We start from the raw sequence: 9768 nt of genomic DNA on the forward strand, positions 1-9768 counted from the left end.
GACTCTCGAGCAAACAACTGTACATCTCTAGCTGCAATTTCCACCTCCATATCCTCTAGTCGAGTCTGCAAAAATAATATCATATGATCCCGTAGATCTCCTCCTGTAGCTCCCTCCCCCATATACATAGGTGCCTCTTCAGTGGCCCCCTCTCTAGTAGCTCCCTCCCCTGTATCCATAGGTACCTCCACCTCCCCAATATCTTTACCCCCTAATATGACTCCTCCCTACATCAAAGGTCCTTGTGATATCTGCAATGGCTGCCCACCTCTCCCTCTATGTTGTAACCATCCACCACCCCCACCTCCTCCGCCAAATCTGCCACCTCCCCCAAATCCTCCTCCTCCTCCTCCTCCTCCATCACCTCCTCCTCCATCCCCACCACCTCCATCTCCTCTCCCTCATCCACCTACGCGACCTCCTCTCCTCCTTTGTCTCTGTCTCCTCTCCTCCTCAAAGAATGGAATAGGCTTTGCTGTATCTGATGTCCGAGGAATCAGATGTGCCACAATATACTGAGTGTACTCATTTGACACCCCTACATCTACTATCCCCGACCTCATCTGCCATGGTCTTTCCTGTAACATGCGAAAATCTACCAAAGCCTAATCATAAGGTAACACTGGTCCCCATAGGAACCTCTCTCAGACTACCCTAGCATACTCTCCCGATCCACTAGGCAATCCCTGCCTCCGCCCAAATTGTCTCAGAACTCTCCTAGAAAGATGTCTCTCCACATTGTAGGTTGTCCTACCAATGACATATCATGTCATAAACACATATGACAATGCCTCTGCATCATCCTCCCATGGCTCACACTCAATGTACGGCCTCCAAATCATTATATCCAAATCATCCAGTGCCCGCCGCCACCACTCTAACTTCCCCAGGTGGGGCTGACTCATCCTACCTCCATACATATATACATATGTCTGGTCCACTGCTTGGAATCTCAGACTTGCCGGTCGAGTAATAGGTAAGTGCTCCCACGTCCAAATATGAAGAAGAGTGATCCCGACTCCTAATGAGCCCACCTCTCAGTATACTACCTCATGTAGCTCCCGATATAAGTACGATAGTACGCATGGTCCCCATGCAAACTAGGTCCCCTCTGTCATCATCTGCGCGATCACCTGACCCCAACCAATGACCAATCCATGCGATCGTCGATCTGGACATAACAGTCCCCCAACAATCCCTGATAGCATAGATGGTAATGGCTCATACAAAGTAGCTATGTCCTCCCATGCTACTGAACCATCATCAATGAAGACATCCTCATCAAAAAATCTTTGCACTGCTCCTATCCCCTAAGATCGGTCATACATCACCAACTCTCCATGAATGGGAATGTGCAGGATGTGCCATACATCCTCCAGTGTAACTATCATCTCCCCTTGCACCAAGTGAAACATGCATGTCTCACTATGCTATCGCTCTGCCAATGCTGTGATCAACCCGCAATTCATCCGAATCACGGGCATATACATAACATCATATAGGCTAGTCATTGCAATGCAATCCACCTCGGCCTTTGTCAAACGATCACGTAACACTTGTGTGGTAGGATGCCTCTCGCATATCTGTAAGACGCGAAGCTCCTCCTACACACGTGCATCAACCACCATCATTAGTTGTTTTGTTTCAAACTTTCTTAAGTTTAAACCTAGACTATAAATAAATACTTTGATAAAGTATCTTTGGGTCTCAATAGGTAAGCAATCATGGCACACCTAGACTACAACATACATTTATCCTAATGACCTAAGTCTCATCAGGGCTGCTATGGTTCAAAACAACTCTTCACTCACATCTCCATCCATCCATCATTGGCATCAAGAGATTCTTTTTCAAACACACTGGGGCATCTACCTTCCTAACAAAAGCGCTATTCTGCACACAACAATGCTAATATGCTCACATAAGCGCTAAATCAACTACCCAATAGCGCTAAACCAACAAGCGTTACATTGACTATACAATAGTGCCACCTCATAGAAAAAATGTTCAATCAACTACTCTATAGCGCTAAAAACCCAACAACGATAAATCAACTATACAATAGCGCTACACTTGACAAACACGCTAAAATGACTATACAAAAGCACCATAGTGGCACAAAAGCGCTAAATTAGTTGCCAACAATGCCAAAACATAGTTTTAGTGCTATTATGTTGACTCAACTTGGACCAAGCAAAAAACCTATCAAAAATACATCAAATTCACATACCGTTGGTCCGTAGTCGTCTGGCCGCTGGAATCGACGGACTTACTCCAATCGATGATCTGCTATAGGAACCAACATCCTGACTACTACTTGCTCTTCCAAAAGGTCACTATTAGAGCTCAAAATTCACTATGGAGACGAATGCAAATGAGCCTATTTTCACCCCTTCACCCCCATATATACCCTTCGCCGTAACCCTAATTTTCCCCCGCTCACCTCCGTAGACCCCGTGAACTTCCAGAACCTCCCATTTCTTCATTTTATCTTCGATTTCTTCTATTTTTTGAACAATATTACTAAAATCTTCTTTTCTATCACCCCGCCAAATTTCAATCTTTTTCAAGAGATCGCCCGATTTTTTGAAATTTTCGGCCCATCTCTCGAGGGGGCATACCACCCACTAAATTAACATTTATGGGGGATATTTCTTCACACCTGTTTTTCTTTCTTTGAATGACACGATAAACCACACCGTCTCAAAGAGGGGCAATTGTAGTCACATAAATCTGTCCATTTTAATTAAATGAATATTTGTTATTTATTTAATTAAAAACCCACTAGCCATCAGTTAATTAAATTAACATTTAATTAATTCATCCTCAAACATTCTCCTATTAATTAAATAAATTATTCAATTTATTTTAATTAATTCATTAAACTAAATTCACAATCAACTAAATGAATAAATCCTATTTATTTCATTTTACATCCCCTTTTCTCTTATAAATAAATTAAATAAAACATTTATTTAAATAATTAAAATCCACCCCACTTGCATTCTCCTAAAAATGCAACTTGCACCTATTTGTTGAAATAAATGAATTTTATTTTAATAAAAGTCCTATTTTCCCTCGCCCACCAAACCCACTTGCAATCTTAACCCCCTTCTGGATTCTTCTAAACCCTTCCTAATTAGCCTAATCCATCCCCTAAATATTGTCACATTCCTAAGCAACTTGGAGTCACTTCTCAAAGACTCCAAAGTCTTTGAAAAACATTTAATGCTTTATGTGTCCAACAAGCTAACCTCTAAAGTCTTCCAAACCACTAATAGCTCTTGCATGACCGTTAATGGCTCTTACATGACCATTTATGGTTAAATTCACTTGCACCCATGGTTAGGGACTCTGACCCCTAACTCAAGCCTCATGCAACCCATGTGTCTCCTCAAGCATTTATTGCTTTAACCATGGTTATCCTCACTAACTCTTGCACAAGAGTTTATCCCTTGGATAAAAGCATTATTCTTTGAATAATGAATTTATTCACTCAACCCAACCTTAACCTTACCTCCCAAGTTAACCCTCAAGTCATGTCAAGAATTTAATGCTGCTTCCCTCTCCTCTCAACCTATCTCATATTGAAACTTGTCATCCTGGGATTGGGTTGAAAGCCCTCTCATGGATTGAATATAATTCAATCCTGACTCTTGTTGAGATTACTCAATCTCAACCATCAATTGCTCTATTTTTCCTATAAATAGAGCCCATTTCTTCATAATCCAGATCTTGAAAACTTGTATGCATTTACATTATAGTGAATTTCAGAGAAGAGCATTTAGCATAAATCATAAATATATTGTTATTTTGGTCTAAAATAAATCATTCCCATTTCATAGCATCTAAATATTAGTTTGTTCACACTTGCATAATATTTAGATTAATCATTTGTCAATCTTGAACCTCCATAAGACATCCATAGTGCAAAAAGCTGTTGAGAGCTACACTAATTTGGAACTTGGAGAGGAGAGGAACAAGAAAGGAGAAGCTACCAGCATGGTAGAGAGCATATGGAAATGTTTAGTTACTTTTTGTAGATTCCTTAAGCTTTTTATTTGTTTAGTAGTGTCTTTCTTGATATGCTTGCTTAGGATAGTATTCAATCTTTGATTTGCTAACACTAATGACTAACTCTTGTCTCTTATTTTTGCTTGTGTGTGTTTAGCTATCAAAACATGTTTTTACTAATCCTTCCATTTTGCAGAGCATCAGATTTCATTTCAGTGATCACTCTCTATTTATAATGCCTATATGGTTATTGTCTTTTTGATGCCTATATAATTTATGTCCATATATATATATGTGTGTGTGTGTGTGTGTGTGTGTGTGTGTGTGTGTAGTGTCATGAAATTGTGACCCTTATAATTTGTGACCACATTAGGGTCTTCACATTGGCGATTTGAATCCCTAAGCCTGATCGGAGACTTGAGACTTGCTCAACCCCTAGAAACTACCTTTTTCTGCCCTCTGCACTACCTGAACCTGCTTCCTGTCCTAAGACAAGGGAAGGATTGGGGCATGGCACCCCTGTCCTCCTAGGACAGAGGTGTGTCACCCTTGTCCTTTCCCTATTTTGGGCCCCCCTCTGTCCTATCTCTGCATTTGACTTTGCATTAAGCGGGAAAAAACTTCTGTGTGTCGGCCTGTGATAGAAAATCAATCAATTAACCCTAATTAATGAGTATATAAGTTGCATTCTCCCTCCCATTTGCATAAGTTGGATAAGTGATAAGGTGGGCATAAGGTCAAGAGAATTCAAGCATTCCTTTCCAACATTGAGCATTCTCAAGTCTCCCTTCAAGGCTAGGTGTTGCATTCAAGTCAAGGATTCAACCATTGAAGAGGAGATCCTTTTCAACATTTAATTTAATACAAGAAAATCTATCTACATTCCATCTACAACCTCCCTTGAGGTGACTTACATTTCAGTCTTTCATTTATATTTACTTGCAAGTACTTTATTTCATCATTTGGTTAATTCCAAAACTAAGGTTTGACCTGAAGGCAAACCCCCAATCCCAACCCCTTTTCCTCTCTTTTTAGTGTGTAGGTTGCAGGCACGCAACTATGTTTGCAGATTCAGACTCCATTTGCAGAGGTGGAAAAACCCTTTTCATTTCGTGGATTTTTCGGAGGACCATGGACACTTTCAGCATGGTCCCGACAACTTTTCCTCAAATTCATAGGGCAGCTTCATCTCAACATATTATAACAAGATCTAGGTGCACAACTTCATCTCACGCTTCTATCTTGAGTTATAATCAGTTCTTTGCTACTTTTACACTTAACATAATTCAATCATTTTCTATTCTAAAAGAGGTGTTAGATTATCATTTCTATCCCATTATCAATTCATTTAGTATTCAATCTCTGCTCTAAGAGATTGGATCTAGTGAATTCCCCCTCTTTTAAATGTAATGTGAATAAGGTGTTTGAAGGGAAATCCGCAGTGAAACTTTCATCTCTCCTCAGAGGGAAGAAAAACTTTCCTCTTGATCTCTCCATCATTCACCCTTTTTCACCATTACATTTTGGTGAACCCAATGTCTTACATGCTTTATTATGAAAATTATTGCATATTTTTCATTTACAAGTTTCATTTTTCTACAAACTTAATGGTTAATTCATTCAAAACCCTAGTTTTTAAAATTGAAATTGAACTTGTGTTTTGTAAAAAATTGCTTGTTATTGTCTTAGATCTGAAAATTTCTTTGTTTGTCAAATTCAATTTCTTCATTGTCTTGTTCAATTTGTAAATCAAATTCACAAAATTAAGAGGTTAATTTTCAAAACCCTAATTTTTAAAAATCATCTTGAAATTTTGCAAAAATTGAATTTCCTTTTCATTTTCAGATTTGTGATTGTTTTCAAACTTATCTTCTCTCTTAAAATTCAAATTTTCAATTTCCCTCCTTTTTCAAAATTCAAAATTTCAAAAATTAAGTGGTTATTGTAGTACCCTAAAAATGGTCATCTAAAACCATGGGCCCCTTAATCTCGATTTCATCACCACGGTCCTAACCAAAGGCAAATTAAACCAATCTTGAGCACATAATCAATTAATTCTATAATCATCAATGTCACATGGCAAATAAATCATCTTAAATTAATTAAATATTTATTTATTTAATTAATTAATTGTTCCAAGTAAATTATTTTAATCAATTATCCTATTTATTTAATTAAATATCCTAGCATATTTAATTAATAAATCAATTTGCCATTAAATCATTAAAAAAGTAATTAATTCGAAAAAGAATTAAATTTGGAAAAAGAGATAAAAAAGGAATTAAATTAAAAAATCTCAGAAAAACAATTAAATCAATTAAATAACGTAAATATCAAAATTGAATAAAAATATGAAATAAATCAGTTTTTTAATTTTATCTTAAATTTAGTTCAATTTCCTTTAAAGCTAAGAAAGCAGCCAATCACATCAATTCACCTAGATTGTGCTTCCTCTTCGAGAATCTCTATCGCTCATCATTAATTGATCTTGACCGTTGGTCTCTCTTTGGATTTTCTATAAATCCAGGCTCTCATCTCTCATTCAAAAACCCTGGAGATTTATTGTTATTATGTTGTTTTTGCTCTAAGATCATTGAGATTTTGTACATTGAGAATATTACATCTTAGTTTATTGCATATTAGTTTAATCATGATTTCTTTAATTCATCTAGCTCAATATTCAGTCATCTAGCTTAATCTTGCATCCATTTAGCTCAATTTTGTGCTCATTTATATTAAATCCTTCATTTAGGTGTTTTCTAGTCACTGGTATTACATAAAGAAATCTGAGAGCAAGACTAAAACTCACATCTACTAGAAGGCAATAGGTCGCTTTGTAATGTTTTTTATTATCCATTGATTATTGATTTACTAACCATGCATCTAATGACTTAATTGAAGTTTTGTGTATTCAGATACAGATACAAATTCCACTTTTTCACACACATTTTTGGCGTCCATCGTGGGGCGTAAAGATTCAAAAAAATTTCGGCCTTGCAAATCATTTATTTATTTTTCAAGTTTTGTCTGTATAGTCTCTGCAAAAGGTTGTACGAGTTTTTGCGATGTACATTCTATGTTTACTCATTCAGTTTGGTGAGAATACTCATTCAGTTTGGTCATAATTGTGGTATGGGTTTCTGCTTTGCTCATTTTAAAAAAATAGTATACTTTTTGGGGTTTTCTTGATTTAGATTTGGATTTACTAATGTTAACCCTGAATTGTCTTTTGTCTACTTGAGATTTTCATAGCCTAATTGATTTTCTGCAGAATGCCTGTCAAAGAATTTATCAAATCAAACTTACGCCATGTCAAAGAATATAAAACAATATGACTACTGATGCGTTGGTTTTGTAGGTTGCCTAAGGAAAATCAACTAAATATTGTGTATTCTTTTTATTAATTTTTAGGCACTTAAATTGCTATGTGGTTAATGAAAAAATCTGTCTTTTGTGTTTGAAGAAAAGTCTAAGAGGTAGGAGAGTATGCTTTTGTCTACACAGACAATCAGAAATCAAGACCCTTGAAGCTTTTCTAAGTTTGAGGTTTGTGTACCTTTGAGTAGGCCTGTCATAGTGGGAAAAAGTAATCACCCTGTGAGAACGACCCAAGTGAGTACAACTAAACCCAAGCATTTCGAATCACTATAATAAATAGGCCTTTCGGGATTAAAGTCTTGGGGGACAGGATTATTTGAGTTTTCTCTTTGAGATCTCTCATATCGAGCATTTTATAGGGCCTCGCGGTCTCAATCACGATTGCGTGACTACATCTTGTTTTGGTACCTTGTCGGGCTATAGGCCTCAATCGTTCTTGCACGACTTCAAGGGGTAATTTTGAACGAAAATCCTTACTAAGAACTTTAAGAGAGCAGCTACCCGGTTCGCCTCCGAAAGGGGGATAATCTTTGTGCAAGAGAGATGGTAACTCTTCCAAGATACTTTCCCTATAGTGCCCCCATTAGCATTTGGAGTTGGCTAATACAACATTGAGAATCCATTGCGTGAGACTCAGTGGACGTATTCTAATTAGCTATTGGGTGTATGCCTAATTTTGCAAGCAAATGTTTTCTCTCTCAGCCAACTTCCTTAGAATTATTGTGCTGTGTTTGAAGTCACTTTCGATCTTGCGCTTTTGTTATGTTTTTTGTCTTGGAAATTGAAAATTGAAAATTGAAACTCTAAAATTGGAAAACAATCAAGAACATCAAAAACTCAGTGGTCAAAACTCTGTCCTTGTCAAAAACTCATCCCTGTCTTGTCCTATGTCGTACGAGTCTTCTGTTTTGTTGTACTACCTGCCACTAATTGTCATCTAAACATTACTAAAATGTCATATGAGTCTCTATCACTACTATCATTTTGTCATCTAAATATTACTAAACTATCATATGAGTTTAAACAACAACTCATACAAGAAACTGTCTTTATCGTTTGAAGGTCATTAAACTGTCGTCTGGGTCATTATCTTTTGTCATACGAACCTCTGATTCTGTCAGTCCAGAAGCCTGTATTTTTTGCGTACTTTTCCAGATCTGTCATCCTTGCCTAACCAGCCTGTAATGAGTGTATATCTGGTTATTTTAATCTTGAGCATAAACAATATTGATAGTGTAGCCCTGCCGTTGTGTTACACAACTTTGTCGATTATATCTTAGCTAGTTCAATCAACCACTCATCAATCTGATCAATTTGATCTACTTAGATCATGTCTTATACAAGATAGATCGATCCTAAAACCAAACTTGGTCTTTATCTCAATCATTACCTCAAACTAACAACTAGCTCCAATTTAATCTTGACTTCTGTATCACTCCTGGCTCTCAGTCACATCGATTGTAAAAGCCCGTTCGAACCATAAGCTCTTTTAATAATTCTGACAAAAATAAGAGGTAGTCCTTCTCATTGCAAACTAATCCATTCTTGCAAATTAACAACTATCATAAATCTCCATGGCTACCTTGGCTCAACAAATTCAAGATCTCAAGAGAGAAATATATGAAATTCAAGCCCAACAAAAAGATTCAATGACCCCTCTTGAGATAAAATTCCATGATATCAGGAACACCGGACTTCAAGAAATTCTAAAACAATTATACAAGGTGGAACAAAAAATAATTGAAAACCAAAATCCAAATCTCATACAAGATCACAAGACATCTTCACCAAGACAAAAAGACATCTATCCCGTAGATAGACAATTTACACCTTTGGGGCAATCTAATGAGTTGGCTTTGAAAGAGCTTCTTGAGCACAATCTCGTCATATTGCCTAACAAGACCACATGGAGATGTGAAATTTTGAGTAATTATTGTGCATATCATAAGCATAAAAAACATAAGACTTCAATGTGTATGGAATTAAAACATAAAATTCAAGACCTCCTTGATGATAGTGTTATTGAAATTGAAGATCATAATAATTCACCTAGGGAGAAACCAGATGTCATTACCAAGCATGATCAAAATTATGAACCTGAGTCTAGCAATGGCCCACATATAACCTCCATCTCTTCCATGATGCCTCCATCTCCTATGGATTCTCAACAACAATCCATACCATATCCCTCAAATAATGAACCTAATGATGAAACTTCTCATGTTGACCCTCAAGGGCTATCTCAAGGGCCATCCCATCCAATGGTTGAAAAAGATCCTATCTCCCTAGAATACCATGATGATCCCCTTATACCTTTCCATTTCTTCCAAGATGATCCCCTTCCATCTTAAGAGCAAATAATCCTTCCAAATCTCA

Source organism: Cryptomeria japonica, chromosome 8 (genome assembly GCF_030272615.1).
Source record: "Cryptomeria japonica chromosome 8, Sugi_1.0, whole genome shotgun sequence".
NCBI classification, from domain to species: Eukaryota; Viridiplantae; Streptophyta; class Pinopsida; order Cupressales; family Cupressaceae; genus Cryptomeria; species Cryptomeria japonica.